Below are 20,723 nucleotides of genomic sequence, written 5' to 3'. Positions count from 1 at the left end.
CGGCACTAACTGTTAATGTGTAACTTGATCTGTTCTACAGTCTAGAAGGTTTTCCTTCATAATATGATTTGCGAAATACGGATTGTCATTGAGTGAGTCAATGACCGAATATATGAACGAGTGCTTCTTTGAAACAAATTATAACTGAACTGACTAGGAACATGCGAATAGCATGAACCATGTTACAATCAAACGCATATACGCAACATAGAAGTATTTTTCCTTCCTCAAAAATGTTTCACATACTGAATCAATCGCCGCGTGTTGCTTCTTCTGCACTGCGTCTGCATTTAGCGGTCTCTGGGTGCTTAACCGTGACGAGCTAGACCTCTGGGTTGGAGTAATTAATTTCCGCATAAACAGAAGAAATTCTCATTAATTCAGTTCCGCGTAACAATTTACAAACAAATTATCTCTTTAAAGCGAACACTTAAATCCGTTCCTCGGAGGCGTTAAGGAGTGTCACTGCTTTATTATTGTTATCTTTTTTGTCTCCACTAGAGAATCCTTTCCAGTTTAACTCGGCAATGTCTGAATCGAGTTAAGAGAGCTGAGAATTGTGTAAAGACGAAATAAAATTTGAGAAACTGCGTCATCCTTGATGCCGTAATATATTGCCACTTTCAGGAGAGGGAAACTTTTGATGGGATGGCAGCAAGGCTTTATTTGGTTAACGCCCAGACCCTGTTCGCTACGAAGCCTGTTTCTTGGTCCTCATTCCCGCACCAGGGTGTTGTATTCACAGTCGTACTGAAAAGAGAGGGGCTACAAAAGTACGTATCTACGTATTTCTTCACACTTGCCAAACTTTCAGTGCATCTTTGTATTCGTTCGATGTAAGTTGCCATGCTTACTTCATAATGAGACCAAAGATCGGAACAATAGAATCTTTCACACTGGCATCTTGTCTGAGATTTACTTTACAAGTGCTTCCACTTTCCCAAAGTTCTTTCAATAAAATCTAAGTCGTTTCTTTGCCTTCCTAAACACTGATTTTTCGTAACCATTCCAGTTTAACCATTTTTTTTAATTTGGTTACACCACGAGCTGCAATACGAAGTCAACCCATTCATTGCGTGATACCAATAGTAATGTTACTGAAGACAGTGCCACTAATACAGAATTACTAAAGGCGGTTTTCCGAAATTCCTTCTACAAAGAAGATGAACAAAATATTCCTGAATTCAGATCAAGAACTACTACCAACATGAGTATCAACTGCCAACACGAGTAACTTACACGTATATATCATTGGTGTAACGAAGCATCCTAAATCAATTAATAAAGGCAAGACCTCCAGTCGTGATTGTATACCGGTTAGGTCCTTTCAGAGTAGGTTGATACACATCCTCCGCACATAGCAATCTTATGCAACCAATCGCTCGATGAAAGATCCGTACCATAAGGCTGCAAATTTTCGCACGTTACACCAACACTCAAGAAAGTAAATAGGAGCAATCCATTAAATTGCAGCCCATATCACCACAGTCGATTTTCAGTAGGATTTTTGAACATATACAGTGTTCGGAGAATAAGATTTAACGACGAACAGCCAAAATGGATTCCGAAAAATCTTTTTTTTTTCCTGAAACACTATTAACTCTTTATTCTCACGAAGTAATAAGTACTATAAACTGGGGAATGTCAAACTGACTCCACATTTTTAGATTTCCGGAAGGCTTTTGACACTGATCCTCGCAAGCGACTTCTAATAAAATTGCGTTCCTGCGAAGTGTCGCCTCAGTTGTGCAACTGAATTCGTGATTTCCTGACAGAAAGGTCACACTTCGTAGTAATTCACGGACATTCGTCTTGTAAAACGGAAGCACCATCTGTCGTTCCCCAAGGAAGTTTTACAGGCAATCTGTTGCTCTTGATCTAGATAAACGATTTACGACACAATCTGACAGCTCTCTTAGATTGTTTGCCGATGATGCTGTTATATACCGTCTATTAAGTAATCAGAACGTCAAAACCAACTATAGAATGTTTTAGAAAAGATAACTGTATCATACGAAAAAAGGGGATTGAATCTATGATGAAAAGCTTGAAGTCATCCACGTGAATACTAAAATCAATCCACTAAATTTCGTTTATACCATATGTCAGACAAATCAAAAGGCTTGCAATTCAGCGAAATACTTCTGGATCACCATTACTAAGAACTTAAAGTGCAATGATCACGGAGATAATTTTGAAGATTGCTATTTATTGGCAGAACACGTATAACAGGCAACAGGTCTATTAAGTAGAATGCCTACACTACGCTTCTCCGTCCTCTTCTGGAGTATTGCTGCGCGATGTAAGACCCGCATCAGATAGGACTGACCGAGGAAGTCGAAAAAGTTCACAGAAGGGAAGGTCGTTTTATATTACTGCGAAATACGGGCAGAGTGCCACAAATATGATATGTGACTTAGGGTGGCAATCGTAAAAACAAAGGCGTTTTTCGATGCCGCAGAATCTTCCAGTGAGATGTAAGTCACTAAGTTTTTCCTCCGAATGCTAAAATATGTATTTAGCATCCACCAACATAGGGAAAAACGATCATCATAATAAAACAAGAGAAATGGAAACTCATAGGGAATGACTTAAGTGTTCGCTTTTCCCGTCCGCTGTTCGAGAATGGAACACTTGAAAAGTGGCTTGAAGGTGATTCGATGAACTTTCTGCTAGGAACTAAATTGTGAATTATAAATAAGTCACCTCAGATGTAGATGTATATTTAGGAGGGGGCTATTTCGTCACACACAATCTTTGCATATAATGATACAAACACGATACATGATTTGAGTACAAAATAATTAAATGACATAAGAAGTCTACCAAGTGCATTAGTTCGACTGCACCATTATAATAAAAGGCACGCAGTTTTAATATAAAAATCAGTTTACACATGCTCAATGAAATACTAGACATATTATCAAATTTTAAAGTTTCTTTTTACAAAGATGAATGATATGGCAAATTATATTTCGCTATGGACTTACTCATGGAGCTGAAAGTTATTCTAATTTTTAAAATTTGTTTGAATACTTGATCTTGTATGGTGGTCTTTACCACATTCCATTAAATAATGTATAATTGTTCTCGTATGATGGGATTTATATGAATATATGTACAACGTATTCGAGGATGAGACAGAAATCTCAGCTTGTAGAAGGAATTAATTGTAATAAATGCCTCGTTTTATTGATATTCATGTGACCCGGCCTTAGTCTGTTAAGAGTAACAATTTCTCCTCTCGTGAGCACCACTGTCCAGTCGAAGGGAAGCATGAAGGCTAAAGACCTGAATATACTACTGGCCATTAAAATTGCTACATCACGAAGATGACGTGCTACAGACGCGAAATCTAACCGACAAGATTAAGATGCTGTGATATGCAAATGATTAGCTTTTCAGAGCATTCACACAAGGCTGGCGCCGGTGGCGACACCTACAACGTGCTGACATGAGGAAAGTTTCCAACCGATCTCTCATACACAAACAGCATTTGACCGGCGTTGCCTGGTGAAACGTTGTTGTGAGGCCTCGAGTAAGGCGGAGAAATGCGTACCATCACGTTCCCGACTTTGATAAAGGTCGGATTGTAGCCTATCGCGATTGCGGTTTATCGTATCGCGACATTGCTGCTCGCGTTGGTCGAGATCCAATGACTGTTAGCAGAATATGGAATCGGTGGTTTCAGGAGGATAATACGGAACGCCGTGCTGGATCCCAACGGCCTCGTATCACTAGCAGTGGAGATGATAGGCATCTTATCCGCATGGCTGTAACGGATCGTGCAGCCACGTCTCGATCCCTGAGTCAACAGATGGGGACGATTGCAAGACAACAACCGTCTGCACGAACAGTTCGACGACGTTTGCACCAGAGTGGACTGTCAGCACGGAGACCATGATTGCGGTTACCATTGACGCTACATCATAGACAGGAGCGCCTGAGATCGTGTACTCAAAGACGGATGAATCCAGGTTTTGTTTACAGCATCATGATGGCCCCATCACTGTTTGACGACATCGCGGTGAACGCACATTGGAAGCGTGTATTCGTCATCGCCATACTGGCGTATCACCTGGCGTGATGGTATGGGGTGCCATTGGTTACACGTCTCGGTCACCTCTTGTTCGCATTGTCGGCACTTTGAACAGTGGACGTTACATTTCAGATGTGTTACGACCCGTGGCTGTACCATTCATTCGAGCCCTGTGAAACCCTACATTTCAGCAGGATAATGCACGAACTCACTTTGCAGGTCCTGCACAGGCCTTTCTGGATGCAGAAAATGTTCGTCTGCTGCCCTGGCCAGCACATTCTCCAGATCTCTCAGCAACTGAAAACGTCTGGTCATTGGGGGCCGAGCAACTGGCTCGTCACAATAGGCCAGTCACTACTCTTGGTGAGCTGTGGTATCGGGTTGAAGCTGCATGGGAAGCTGTACCTGTACACGCCACCCAAGCTCTGTTTGACTCAATGCCCAGGCGTATCAAGGCCGTTATTACGGCCAGAGATGGTTGTTCTGGGTACTGATTTCTCAGGAACTATGCACCTAAATTGCGTGAAAATATGATCAAATGTCAGTTCTAGTAAAATATATTTGTCCAATGAATACCCGTTTATCATCTGCATTTCTTCTTGGTGTAACAACTTTAATGGCCGGTAGTGTATAAGCGTCAAAGCTCATTACTTCGTTCGTACTTTCTATGTAGCTGAAACCTAGAATTGTTATACAGAAGAAACTGTATTATTTTGTCTGTCGCCCTTTGCTTGCGACACATCTATGTAATTATCAAAGTTAAGTATCGTCATTCACTTTTAGTAATAAAATTCATTAATACGATTTGTTTGAATTGTCTAGCGATCCGCGAAAGCAAGTTTCCTAGACAACCCACATTCGACGAATAGGCGGGATTCAGTACACTTCACGTTACAGTCTATGTGCATTAACTCTGTCTATTCTGTTTTTGCTTGGCTGGCGAATATTGTAAGAAAATCAGTGTATGACATCGGTTGATTGATTTGAAGTAGGTGTCGCGCTGTTTTCGTCAATTGATCTCCAAGCTCGTTGCTCCTAATTCCAAAATGTCCCGGTATCCAAAGAAGATGAATCTGTCGACGCAGCTCTTTCGCTTGCAGTATATCGAGTGCCAAAGGATTAACAGGGTTTCCTTGCGGCTGATCTCGCAAGAAACTGCAGGACATTCATAGAGTCAGTACATGCTACTGTCGTTTCGACATACTAAGTCGAGTATCTAAAGAATGACTTGAAGAACCTCGTACAACTCAGAGTTTTATGTCGAGTAGGTATCAGGAAAGATTGTTCCCACAGAGATATATATTTTGAAACCATTCATGATATTTATACTGTACATTTTGACGTGCACAGGACGTTCACCTCTTGCCTTATAATCCTGAGTTGTTTCTTTTTGTTGTGGCCATTATCTTACATTTAAAAGGAACTGTCATCGATAGACCGCGTGTAAGATTTGTCTAAGTATTTCTGCACTTCCTCATCATCGACCGGTGGGCGATACTTCCCTCTATACAGCAGCACGTTCCCAAATAACCTTATGGCCTTTTGGTGATATCTGATAAATTGTTAATACACATTGATATATTCAGAGGCCCTGTCACACCCGATGTTACTTTCGTTGCAGCAGAACATTTTTGATCCAGCGCAACGTACTGGATTCGAGTACTCAAATTTTACTGGAGTCGAACACACAAGCACCAAGTTGATGTTATGTTGGTTAGTAATTAAAGGTGTGAAGCAGTGTTCAAAATCTTTCGGGAATCTAGGAAGTCAGAATTTACCTGTACATTTGTACGTGTTGCTGACAAGATATGTCTGAATAAAGAAAGCTATGTGAAACGAATGGAACTTCCTGAATCCGCAGTGACCCTTTGAGAGAAACTTCTTCACTGAATGGACCTCATAACATTTAAATTTAGGACATGTTCTCCTGGATTCTGCGGCAGATGATCTTGAGAGTTATTCGTTTGCATCCGGTCATTTGCCGTTTTTTAGTGGATGGAATTGTTCGCTGCGGCGTGTTCAGTGTTAAAAGCAGCTTGAAATCCGTCAGGGCTGGATAACTTTTTTTACTTTAAGTAGTCTTTATCCTTTTTCAGTGTCTGGGCTACTAAAATCGACATTTTTCATTTGCGAGTCACTGCAGCAGTTAAACTTTGATTTGGTAGTATTCTAATGTGTGAATACATTTTAAAATGCGCTATTTAATGTGTCTGCTTCTGTCTCCTGTCCAAATACAATACTTGTTGTATCAGCACAATGAAGTAATTTAGCAGCTGATACAGCCTTGGATACAACATAAGAGAACGAATAAAGCTCAAAATAACGGGTGATAACCTGACAGTAGGGACTGGAAGCTATTGCTTCCTTCCGACAGGAAAAAATATGTTCATTGAATTTACCGTCTTTTCTTCGTTATTATGTCTTGAAAGCTCCTTTCACCACTAATACAATGGGGTCACAAGTCAGTGGACTCCTAGCCAACATTTTTCTCAATCACATTGAAAATAAAATATCTGAAACAATAGAAAGACCCAAACAATACCGGATAATATATTGGTACCGTTATGTAGATGACATCATATGCCTTCTAGATGAAACGCCAAGGCGCATCCAACAACTCCACAGTGATATAAAGAAAGTATACCCAGAAATAAAATTCACCATAGAAACAAGACACAACAAAAGGTTAAACTTCATTGAGCCTGCCGCTGTGGCCGTACGGTTCTAGGCGCTTCAATTCGGAACCGCGCTGTTGCCTCGGTCGCAGGTTCGAATCGTGCCTCCGGATGTGTGTTATATCCTTAGTTAGGTTTAAGTAGCTCTAAGTCTAAGGGGCTGATGACCTCAGATGTTAAGTCCCATAGTGCTTAGAGCCATTTGAACATTTGAAACTTCCTTGACCTCACAATATACAGACACAATAACCAACACCAATTCTGTATATTCAGGAAAGTGACCAGCACCAGCACAGCCTTCACAAAGATTCCAATCACCCGATTACACACAAACTAGCCGGCTTCCAATATATGCTACACAGACTGACCAAAACCCCACTCACTGAAAACAACTACAAGAATGAATTACAGACAATCAGACAAACAGCAGTAGACAATGAATGTAACACAAACACTGTAGATAAACTGAACCACAAAATTAAAAGAAAATTAAAAAGTACACCCAATACGCAAAAACAAAAGCCTCCTCATCAACTTACAAACACACAGAACACATATATGAGCACACATGAACAAGAAATACCCACAATGACGAACAAGTGTTTCACTCTCCCCTCCAACAACAAAACAGTCGACAGAATAGGCAACATACTCAAACAACAAGGGGTAAAAGTAGCCTACAGTACAGACAATTCAACACAGAGAAATCTAAGGGCAACCAACACAAGAACAGACAAAGACAACACATCTGGTATTTACCAACTAACATGTCAAGACTGCAAATCAGTTTATGTAGGGCAGACAAGCAGAAACATTGTGTAGTACCAGATACACAGAACACAGAAAAGCACTAAAAAGTAACAGCAGTCATTCCACATTTGCTGAACACCTTATGGACAAGAAACATAACCCAACAAACATCAACACTGATTTGAAAATTCTCACATGTGGCAACAGCCTCCCACAAAAAATAATAATTGAAGAAAATTATCAGATACAAAAAGCCATAGTGGAAGGAAAACAAGTGATAAATGAATACACAGCTCTCTGCGATGGAACTCGGTTGTCTGCCCTCAAAGAATTATTAGACAAGACTAGCCTATCGAGCTCTCAGAGCCCCCCCCCCCTTCCGCCCGCCCCCCCCCCCCCACACACAAAGAATGCACAGACACGTTTGAAAGACTCTGAACAACGGCCAGGAACACCTTCAACTGTTCCACAGTCCGCCATGCTTGTTTTTCAGCTGGTAAACAGTGAAACAGGGATAGTGACAGTGACAGCTTAATATATAGTGTTTGACAGTGATGAAGATGAGGAAAAACAAAACGTAAGTGAAACATAATGTACGTAGACACACACACACACACACACACACACACACACACATAGAGAGAGAGAGAGAGAGAGAGAGAGAGAGAATTAATTAATTTCAGGCAGAGGAATGACAATTTTCAAATCGAAATTTTGGTTTAAACAATTTATCTACTTTAAGGTGTAAGTGGTTGAAGATGACAAACTGTGGAACAAAACAGTCACTGTAGAAACACAATACATCAGAAAAAATTCACCATGTGATAAAAGGTATGAATTTATAATTTTGTGTTTTTTCAAATATCTGTAATTACGAATTAGAAACTAATAACTACATGCATACAAACAGTAAAGAACATTTTTTATCCTTAACAGTCATAAAATAAAAGCCCACTGAAGATGCTGCAACTGCAGTGAAACATCTTTGGGTTAAGAAAAAATTGTGTTTTCCTAAAGGCAGACCCTATCAGAAAACGTACGTATTGTTAAAGCAAACACTGAAAAAAGATCTTCAACCCCAATATGAATACAAAGTGTTTTATTAAAGACACGTATTGACACACGACTTGTGAAATCAAGTTTCAGTTACATCTGGAGACGTTCAGGTACAGAAACCAAGACCTTTCGGATTGTATTAACTGATACAAGAGTGCATCAGACAAACACACTAATTCAAGCAATTTCAAGGCTCTAACCCAGGACCCAGTACGTTTTGGTTACTATAGAGAGATCTTACCTCCTTGTCTTACCCACTTTTTGCTCTTGTCGTTCTTTCACATATTGTACGAGCATATTACCCTCATTTCTTTATAGCTTAATACAGCTTGAACCACATCATGTGTCGCTTCAGGGCAGGCCATCGTTCCGAGGAACTGACTAAAGTGAGGAGATTCCACAAAAACAAACAATCTCATGCCACCGCAGTTGACCTTACTAAGTGTTTCTGTTAGCAGCATGAATATCGTTCATACAGGATCTACACTGATGGAAAAAATTGTAGTACAAAGGAGGAGTTGTACAACATAAATGAAAGTTGGTAGACTTTTTTCTACATCTGAAAGATGATGTCTTCTCACAATTCACGCCACTATGAGGAAGCAAATCAGATTTGTTAGAAACAGACGGTGTAGAGGTCGCGAGCGTTAATTGCCTTTGAGATTGGACGTGGTGAGTTGATATTAGTCAAGAATGCCTTTACGGTGATAAAAATGCCATTATCACCACGTCACTGAGTTTGAAGGAAGTCGTGTAATAGGGCTACGACAAGCTGGATGTTCCTTCTGCAATATTTCAGAATGACATAGTGGGAATATTGCCATTGTCCGTGTTTACTGGCAGCGGCGGTCACGAGAAAGTACAGTCGCAAGAAGTCCAGATTCAGGACGACCATGCGGCACTCACGAGAGAGAAGACCATCATGTTTGACGTATCGTATGACTCTGGTGCATGATTCTGCATCTTCAGCAGCAATCAGAGTAGCAGCTGGCGAAACGAACTGTTACAAATCTGTTACTTCAAGGAAAACTCGGAGCCAGTCGTGTGTAGCGTGCGTTCCACTGATCCCAAATCATCGACATCTGCAACCTCAGTGGTGTCAAGCGGGCGCTCATTGGAGACCAGAGTGGAGGTCTGTTGTGTTTTATGAAAGCAGTACCAGTGATGTCCACGTGTTGGTTTGAAAGACCCCAGTTGATGGGCCTGCAACCACCCTGTCTGCATGCTAGACACACTGGACCTACACCTGCAGTTATCGTTTGGGATATGATTTCGTATGACAGCAGGAGCACTCTTGTGGCTCTCCCTCGCACCCTGACTGCAAAACTATACACCCAACTTCTGACACGACCTGTTGCGTGTTTACCAGCATAATAACTCTCGACCACATACCGCTGCTGTAACACGACGTTCTCTAAAGAGTGTCGACGTGTTGCCTTGACCTACTCAATCGCCATATGTGTCCTCAATCGACCACTTATGCGATGTCATTGCACGACAACTCCATCTGTAAGCAGCATTAAGAGTTCCCGTATTGCCCGACCAAGTGCAACAGACATGGAACTCCATCCCACAAACTGACATCCGACACTTGTACAACACAATTCTGAAATGCCTGGGCTGGCAGGACAGAGCGGATTAGGTTGGGGAAAGGGGCCAAAATTAAGTTGTAGTCAGTTGCACTCAACATACAAACTATTCATCAAAAAATGTTCAAATGTGTGTGAAATCTTATGGGACTTAACTGCTAAGGTCATCAGTCCGTAAGCTTACACAGTACTTAACCTAATATATCCTAAGAACAAACACACACACCCATGCCTGAGGGAGGACTCGAACCTCCGCCGCTTCATTCATCAATACACAGTATTACAACAAGGATGCAAAACTCTCAATCTTTAATCGACCTCCTTTAATTAACTTTAAATCGTTCAAATGGCTCTGAGCACTATGGGACTTAACATTAGAGGTCATCAGTCCCCTAGAACTTAGAACTACTTAAACCTAAATAACCTAAGGACATCACACACATCCATGCCCGAGGAAGGATTAGAACCTGTGACCGTAGCGGTTGCGCGGTTACAGACTGAAGCGCCTAGAACCGCTCGGCCACCGCGGCTGGCGATTAACTTTAGATAGGCTGAAGGCCACACTCAAAATCCAAGACACAAGGACTAATCCAGAAATGGAAATACAAGGTTCCTCTGGAGGTTTCACCCAAGAATATTTTCTAAATCTTCAATTTAAACAGGCTGAAGGCCTTAGCAATATAATTTCAATGGAACTTGGCTGTGCGCCACATATTAAGCAATAAGAAGAGTTTCAATCAAAAGGCAGAAGGCGTTATCTTAAAACATTTCATGCAAAATTCGGCCGAAGGCCCCATACAAAAGCATAACAATATTATGCCTTAAGAGCAAGACAAGAACATTATTTTAAGAGATATTAATACACGGCTGAAGGCCTCACATCAACCAAATAACTAAAACCCAAACAGGTTAATTTCTATGTAACACACAAGGAAAAGGACTCAGAAGTTTCCAGGGGTCGGCCTGGGATTGTAACACTAATGCCCGCTTAAGTGACACAGGCAGCCTGTCCAACGACTTCTTAATCTTAAGGCAACCCAATCAACGGACAGCCGACCGACCAATCAACAAAATCACTTGCACTCCACGCAACCAGCAAAACGACCAAAAGGTTTCAATGCACGACACACAGAATATTGGCGCCCACAACAACGAACAAGACCGCAGCTGTCGAACTACACGCCGCACTGGACAGCAACAACTCGACTAGGAAAATACACTGCCGAAAATTACGTCAACATCCAGAGCATGTAATCGTAACGTCAACGGCCACAAGGTAGAAGATACCGCTAGTCAGCTTTAATAACAGGGAATAACTTAAGTTAAACTCGACAGGAAGACGACTGTAATCTTAGCCGACTTCAATAGAAACACGTTGTTGCTCGCGGCAATGTCCCAAAAGCGACAACCAGGATCAAACGAGGAAATGTAAATAGTTGAGGCTCGATAGTAGGTTAAGTGAGGGCTCAACTTTCATGTCCAAGATCTGTGGGCGACGAACTTCGCAGCACTCGCAAGCAGCACCACACACACTAACCGCGCGTGCACACCACCAGCGGCCCCGGCCATAGCACACGCTACGTCGACTTACTTGCTGCTCCACGCCAACCGACCTACTTGTATCACACCACCCAGCCGGAAACTATATCCGCCACATCAAATAAAGTACAGTAGTAGTGGTATCGATACACGCTGCTGATGCCACTCACGGAGAGGACAGCAATATTATCTACATCTACATCTACATCCATACTCCGCAAGCCACCTGACGGTGTGTGGCGGAGGGTACCCTGAGTACCTCTATCGGTTCTCCCTTCTATTCCAGTCTCGTATTGTTCGTGGAAAGAAGGATTGTCGGTATGCTTCTTTGTGGGCTCAAATCTCTCTGATTTTATCCTCATGGTCTCTTCGCGTGATATACGTAGGAGGGAGCAATATACTGCTTGAGTCTTCGGTGAAGGTATGTTCTCGAAACTTCAACAAAAGCCCGTACCGAGCTACTGAGCGTCTCTCCTGCAGACTCTGCCACTGGAGTTTATCCATCATCTCCATAACGCTTTCGCGATTACTAAATGATCCTGTAACGAAGCGCGCTGCTCACCGTTGGACCTTCTCTATCTCTTCTGTCAACCCTATCTGGTACGGATCCCACACTGGTGAGCGATATTCAAGCAGTGGGCGAATAAGTATACTCTAACATACTCCCTTTGTTTTCGGATTGCATTTAGTTAGGTTTCTTCCAATGAATCTCAGTCTGGCATCTGCTTTACCGACAATCAACTTTATATGATCATTCCATTTTAAATCACTCCTAATGCGTACTCCCAGATAATTTATGGAATTGACTGCTTCCAGTGGTTGACCTCCTATATTGGAGCTAAATGATTAAGGATCTTTCTTTCTATGTATTCGCAGCACATTACACTTGTCTACATTGAGATTCAATTGCCATTCCCTGCACCATGCGTCAATTCGCTGCAGATCCTCCTGCATTTCAGTACACTTTTCCATTGTTACAACCTCTCGATACACCACAGCATCATCTGCAAAAAGCCTCAGTGATCTTCCCATGTTACCCACAAGGTCATTTATGTATATTGTGAATAGCAACGGTCCTACCACACTCCACTGCAGCACATCTGAAATCACTCTTACTTCGGAAGACTTCTCTCCATTGAGAATGACATGCTGCGTTCTGTTATCTAGGAACTCTTCAATCCATTCACACAATTGGTCTGATAGTACATAAGCTCTTACTTTGTTCATTAAACGACTCTGGGGAACTGTATCGAACGCCTTGCGGAAGTCAAGAAACACGGCATCTACCTGTGAACCCGCGTCTATGGCTCTCTGAGTCTCGTGGACGAATAGCACGAGCTGGGTTTCACACAACCGTCTTTTTCGAAACCCATGCTGATTCCTACACAGTAGATTTCTAGTCTCCAGAAAAGTCATTATGCTCGAACATAATAGGTATTCCAAAATGCTACAACTGATCGACGTTAGAGATATAGGTCTATAGTTCTCCACATCTGTTCGACGTCCCTTCTTGAAAACGGGGATGACCTGTGCCCTTTTCCAATCCTTTGGAACGCTACGCTCTTCTAGAGACCTACGGTACACCGCTGCAAGAAGGGGGGCAAGTTACTTCGCGTACTCTGTATGAAATCGAACTGGTATCCCATCAGGTCCAGCGGCCTTTCCTCTTTTGAACGATTTTAATTGTTTCTCTATCCCTCTGTCGTGTATTTCGGTATCTACCATTTTGTCACCTGTGCGACAATCTAGAGAAGGAACTACAATGCAGTCTTCCTCTGTGAAACAGCTTTGGAAAAAGACATTTAGTATTTCAGCCTTTAGTCTGTCATCCTCTGCTTCAGTACCATTTTGGTCACAGAGTGCCTGGACATTTTGTTTTGATCCACCTACCGCTTTGACATAAGACCAAAATTTCTTAGGATTTTCTGCCAAGTCAGTACATAGAACTTTACTTTCGAATTCATTGAACTCCTCTCCCATAGCCCTCCTCACACTACATTTCGCTTCGCGTAATTTTTGTTTGTCTGCCAGGCTTTGGCTATGTTTATGTTTGCTGTGAAGTTCCCTTTGCTTCCGCAGCAGTTTCCTAACTCGGTTGTTGTACCACGGTGGCTCTTTTCCATCTCTTACGATCTTGGTTGGCACATACTCATCTAGCACATATTGTACGGTGGTTTTGAACTTTGTCCACTGATCCTCAACACTATCTGTAGTTGAGACAAAACTTTTGTGTTGAGCCGTCAGGTACTCTGTAATCTGTTTTTTTTTTTTTTTGTCACTTTTGCTAAACAGAAAAATGTTCCTACCTTTTTTAATATTTCTATTTACGGCTGAAATCATCGATGCAGTAACGGCTTAATGGTCGCTGATTCCCTGCTCTGCGTTAGCTGTTTCAAATAGTTCGGGTCTGCTTGTTACCAGAAGGTCTAATATGTTATCGCCACGAGTCGGTTCTATGTTTAACTGCTCAAGGTAGTTTTCAGACAAAGCACTTATAAAAATTTCACTGGATTCATTGTACCTGCCACACGTTATGAACGTTTGAGTCTCCCAGTCTATATACGGCAAATTAAAATCTCCACCCAGAACTATAACATGGTGGGGAAATCTACTCGAAATATTATCCAAATTATCCTTCAGGTGCTCAGCGACTACAGCTGCTGAGCCAGGGGTCCTATAGAGACATCCAATTACCATGTCTGAGCCTGCTTTAACCGTGACCTTCACCCAAATTATTTCACATTTCGGATCTCCGTCAATTTCCTTCGATACTATTGCACTTCTTATCGCTATAAACACGCCTCCCCCTTCACTGTCCAGCCTGTCTCTGCGGTACACATTCCAATCTGGGTTTAGGATTTAATTACTGTTTACGTCTGGTTTCAGCCAACTTTCTGTCCCTAGTACTATATGGGCGTTGTGACCGTTTATTAATGTGAGCAGTTCTGGGACCTTTCCAAAGACGCTCCTGCAGTTTACCATTAGCAAATTAATATTGTTATTCCCTGTTGCATTTAGCCTACTCCTACCTTGCCGCGTCTCAGGAGGCGTCTTGTCGGGCCTAGGGAGGGAATTCTCTAACCTAGAAATCCCACATGTGCACTCCACACGTACTGCGCTACCCTTGTAGCCGCTTCCGGCGTGTAGTGCACGCCTGACCTATTCAGGGGGACCTTACATTTCTCCACCCGATGGTGGAGGTCGAGAAATTTGCACCCCAGATCTCCGCAGAAGCGTCTGAGCCTCTGGTTTAAGCCTTCCACTCGGCTCCAAACCAGAGGACCGCAATCAGTTCTGGGGACGATACTACAAATAGTTAGCTCTGATTCCACCCCGCGAGCGAGGCTTTCCGCTTTCAGCAATTCCGCCAACCGCCTGTACGAACTGTGGATGACCTCTGAACCCAGATGCAGGATTCATTGGTGCCGACATGAGCAACAATTTGCAGTCGGGTGCTCCCAGTGCTCTCTATCGCCGCCGGCAGGGCCTTCTCCACATCTCGGATGAGACGCCCCGGCAAGCAGACAGAGTGAACACTGGCCTTCTTCCCCGACCTTTCCGCTGTTTTCCTAAGGGGGTCCATCACCCGCCTAACGTTGGAGCTCCCAATAACTAATATACCCCTCCCCCAGTGTGCCTGCTCGGACCTTGCTGAAGGTCCGCGAGATAACCGCAGGAGAAACAAGGTTTAACCCAAGACAAGCATGACTCGAACCAGCCACGGCTCAATTCATGCAGGTTTCACGCTAGCATTCAACAATCTGGCGGTTACATCCTTTAGTAAATGTATCAGTATGCCACAGTTTCAACGCATTATCTCGAGCTTACATCATCCTGTGGTCTTGCTACGTTAATCACTGAAATATGTTGCCTGGACAAACGTATTCCCGAAATTTCGTTACTGAATTAATTATTTTTTGGTGTTGCAGTTTTTCTTCCGTCAGTGTATTTGTCTAGTAATACGAGATAACCGTTGTTGAGTCGATGAGAAATAATACAGTAATAAACGGACGCGACCTTAAACAACGCTTGCAGACCAGCGGCACTGTCCCAGAGTGAAGCGCCAGCGCAGGCGCTCGCTTAGCGATCCTCGCCCCAGCTCGCTGGATCCGTCCGCGGCCCTCCTTGGCTGCTGAATTATTCCCCGGCCGGTTCTCAGCAGCGCCCAGGGCTGATTAATCAGCCGCCACGCTCTAATGTCTGTGTATAATTGAGTCCTAATTTCATTCGCCAGCTTTCCGCAGCCGCCGAGCGGAAACGGGCTTCGTTACTCATTCAGACTTTCGGTACACATGGCTCTGACGGTGAATAAGTTCAGATTTTAATCAAAAATCTGAATTTAGCTCGCTCTACATTTAACTGCTCACGTTTCGCGGTGGCTTGTATTCTTCCTGTGCTGTCGAAACACTGTAAAGGTCAGTGACTGGTGGTATGGACGGTAAAGTGAACGTCAGGATTTCTGCCACTCTTTGCGGGCGGCCCAGGAGCGAAGGGCAAAGTTATAAACACAGTGGTGTTGGCTAAAACAATGGGGAGAGCATCTTAAGACTTAAAGGAAGCAAGTCGCACGCTTAACCACAGCTGCTTAAATCACTCTAATTCCGATAACGGGTGTCGCATGTTTCTAGTGAACTCATCTACAAAGTTCAGTTTAGTTGAGATGGGGATGAAAATCTACCTAATATGTTTCCTTTATGGTCCATCCAAGTCACTTGACATTCTTTTATTTATTGTACTTAATAATACTTAGACACATATACTAAAGTGCAGTTCGTCAAAATGTTACCAGATTTCAACATTTTCCGGTGATTTGGAGGGGGGGGGGGAGGAGATGGAGGGGTAGGGAGAGGGGGAAGAAATACCAGTTCCTCAGGTCCAGAAGCAACGAACTGCTGTTTGTACAAAAATAATTTGTCAAGTATGGACCTACATATTACACTCTCCCCCTAAAATAGTGGAGAAAATTATGACCAACAAAATCTTTACACCATTACCAATAGGAACAGCGGCATTTGGTATCTTCTGTTGCATGAGGACCTAATGCACAGATTTCCAGGCAATATGCTCTTGAAGAAAACGCATCCACGTTCGTGCTGCATATTTTCTAATACAGTATACCAACGTAGAGTCCGCGCACGGTACGGTGGCCGATGCACAGTGACCGGTATTCGTCCACAACCCAGGGCGAGTTCATATCTTTTTTTTTTTTTTTCTCAGTGCTTGCCGTCTTTCGGCCGCTCGGCGATGTCAGAGTAGACAGACACACGCCCTGCAATCGTTTTCAAAGGATTTTACAGAAACTTTTCGATAAAAAGTAATTTCATTCTTGTGTTATTTATAGCTTCTTACACGGAAGGGGCAAACAAAGAAACTGGTGTAGGTATGCGTATTCAATTTCAAAGAAACGTTATCTAAACCGGCAGAATACGGCGTTACAGCCGGCAGCGCCCATGTGAGACCATAAGCCTCTGGCACAGCTGTTAGATAGGTTACTGCTGCTACAATGGCAGGTCAACAAGCTTCAAATGACTTTGAACGCGTTGTTATAGTCAGTGCGCGAGCAATGGGACACAGCATCTCCGAGGTAGCCATGAAGTGGGGGTTTCCCGTACGACCATTTCACGAGTGTACCGTGAATATCAGGAATCTGGTAGAACATCAAATCTCCGACATAGCTGCGGCCGGAAAAAGATCCTGCAAGAACGGGACCAGTGATGACTGAAAAGAATCTTTCAGCGTGACAGAAGTGCAACCCTTCAGAAAATTTTGGCAGATTTCAATCCTGGGCCATCAACAAGTTCCGCGTGTGAACCATTCAGTGAAACATCATTGAAAGGGGCTTTCGGAGTCGAAGGCCCACTTGTGTACTCTTGATGACTGAACGACACAAAGCTGTAACCCTCGCCTGGGCCCGTCAACACCGACATTGGACTGTTGATGATTGTAAACATGTTGCGTGGTCGGACGAGAGTCGTCACAGATTGTCAGATTGTATCGAGCGGATGGACGTGTATGGGTACGGAGACATGCTCATGAATCCATGGATCCTGTAGGTCAGTACAACCTCTGGTTTAGTCAGTTTATCCAGGTCCCATCTCATTAAATTCCCACCTTTTTGCAATTTCTTCAGTTTTAATCTACAGTTCATAACCAATAGATTGTGGTCAGAGTCCACATCTGCCCCTGGAAATGTCTTACAATTTAAAACTTGGTTCCTAAATCTCTGTCTTACCATTATATAATCTATCTGAAACCTGTCAGTATCTCCAGGCTTCTTCCATGTACACAACCTTCAGACATGAGTCGAGTCCATGCCATGTCGTATTGCGGCAGTTCTGAGTGCTCGTGGGGGCCCTAGTCTGTATTAGGCAGGTGTACCAGTTTCTTTGGCTCTTCAGTGTAAATCAGGTTCATGATGATGTGCCAAACATTTCGTTAATGGCCATAGTTATTGTAATATTTATGTAGACACTGCGCCAAATTCAAAATGTTTGCAATGGAAAATAGGTGTCGTCATGGTTCTGAGCTTTATGCAAATACATAATAGTAGTAGTATGGCATTCTGCATTACGGCAGGTCTAGTCACGGGTTAAGCCTCTTCCACTTTTGTCTGTCCATAGCCAGTCTTTTCATTTCTGAATATTTGTCTCTTTTTATATTGTCCATCATTTAGTATCTTCTTTTTCCTCTTCCCCTTTTTTCCTCCACTATTCCTTCTATTCCTTCCTTCAATAAACAGTCTCTCCTCAAACAATGTCCAATACAGTTCCGTTTTCTCTTTCTGATAGCTTTCAGCATGTTTCTTTCCTCTCCAACTCTTCTTAATACTTCTTCACTCATTACTCAGTCTTCCCGTTTCACTTTTTCCATTCTTCTCCATATCCACATATCTACTGCCTCCAGTCTTCTTTCATCTTCCTTCCTCAATGTCCAGGTCTCCGCACCAATAGTGCAACGCTCCAGAGGTAGCATTTGGCAAGTCTTTTCCTCAGATCTTTGTTTAGTGGTTCATAAAGTAATTTCTTTTTCCTCTTGAATCCTTCTTTTGACATTGCAATTCTTTTACTAAATTCTCTTGAAGAAACATATCATCCATTACTACACTTCCCAAGTAATTGAAGTTATTCACTTGCTCTATTTCCTCTCCCTTTATTTTCATATGGCATTTTCTCCCCCTTCCTTCAATTGCCATGCTCTTCGTTGTCTACTTGTTAGTCTTCATTCCATAATCTTCTAATTATTTGTTTAGGCCATTAACATTTGTTCCATCTCTCTTTCACTCTTTTGCATCACAACCATATCTTCTGCTGAGCTTATACACTTCACTCGCTGACCCCCTATACAAGCTCTTCTCCCTCCATCAAAACTTTCACTAATAATTTCCTACAGACGTATATTGAACAGTGTCGATGATAAACAACAACCTTGTCTTACACATCTTCCCAGTTCTATTTCTTCATTCATCACACCTTCTAATCTTACTCTTGCTCTCTGGTTCAAATATAAATTTCTAGTTAGCCGTCTATCCTTCCAGTCAACTCCATGCTTCCTTAGGATTTCCATCAGTTTGTCTCACCTGACACAGTCAAAAGCCTTTTCAAGATCAACGTACACAACATACACCTTCCTTTTCTTCTCCATGTACCTCTCCCCTATCACTCTCAGTAGCCCAATGGCATCTCCAGTTCCCACTCCCCGCCTGAAACTAGATAGTTCATCTCCCATTACGCAATCCAGCTTTCCAAATAGCCTTCCACTGAGCGTCCTCAGCAAGACTTTGGCTGCATGCAATGGCAGGCTCACCGTTCTATGTTCCTCACGCTTTTTGCTGGTCTTTTTCTTTTCTATAGGTATTTAGATATTTTCTGTAAAGTCCTTTGGCCATTTTCCTGTCATGTGTATATTGATTACACAATTCAGTCAACTCCCTTTTCCCTTCTTTCTCCAATGACTAACAGTTCCGCAGGAATGTCATCAATTCCCATTGCCTTTTCATTTTTCATCTCCTTCATAGATTCTTGAATCTCACTAGTTAGTATTGCATTTCCTTTGTCATCATCTGCAACTTTATCTTCTTCTTGTATCCCAAGGTCTTCTTCACTTTGACGGCTGTCTGCAGCGTATAGCCATTCTATATATTCTTCCCATCTTCTCATTATTTCTTGGGGTTCACTCACCATTTTACCGTCTGCTGCCTCTATTTCCTTTAGTCCATTATTGTTTCTCTGTACCCTGGTAGTCAAATCCATTGCTTCTTTGTACATCAAATCACATTTTCCTTCATTCTCTAATTTCTCTGTCTTGTCACACTCATCTGTCAGCCATTTCCCCTCCACTTTTTCTGTCTCCCTTCTTAATTCATTATTTAACCTCCTGTAGTTGCGCTTCCCTTCTGCTGTGTTTACAGTTTTCCATATCCTGCGATCATCCAACTTGGTTATCATATCTGGTGTTACCCATTCTTTCTTTACTTTTTTCCTGTCCTTGACTCGAAGCGTTTCCTTAGCTGCCTTTTTGATGCCATTTTTAAAACGATCCCATCTTCCTTCAGTGCAGCCCGCTTCCCGTCCTTGCATCATGATTTCACAATATGTATTCTCTAATTTTTCACAATCGCCTTTGTCTTTCAGTTTCACAAAGTTGATGTGCTCTTTTCTGTCCTTTCCATGTTCTTTTCAATTTAACTAGAACCTCAGCTACTACTAATATATGATCTAACTAAATGTCTGCTCTGGATAGCCTCTGACAGTCTTTAGCCAGTTTCAGTATCTTTGTTGTATCACTATGTAATCAATTTGGTACCTTTTGTTGCCAAATCGAGATATCTAAGTATACTGTCGTCTTTTGTAGTTATCAACTACCATAAAATTTTCGATCCAGTATTTCAACAATCTTTGCACTCTTTCATTTATTTCTCCCAGTACACAGTTTACAAGAGTTTTTCCTTCTGGTCCTTCACTGGCCACCACATTCCAATCGCCCGTTATAACAATACATGCAATTCCTTTCTCTCTCCATGCTAAGTTTTCTATCGTCTGATAACATTCTTCTACCTCTTCATCTGAATGATTACAT

This window comes from Schistocerca serialis, chromosome 1 (genome assembly GCF_023864345.2).
Source record: "Schistocerca serialis cubense isolate TAMUIC-IGC-003099 chromosome 1, iqSchSeri2.2, whole genome shotgun sequence".
NCBI classification, from domain to species: domain Eukaryota; kingdom Metazoa; phylum Arthropoda; class Insecta; order Orthoptera; family Acrididae; genus Schistocerca; species Schistocerca serialis.
The sequence above is the reverse complement of the archived record's forward strand: the minus strand, read 5'-3'. Positions refer to the sequence as shown.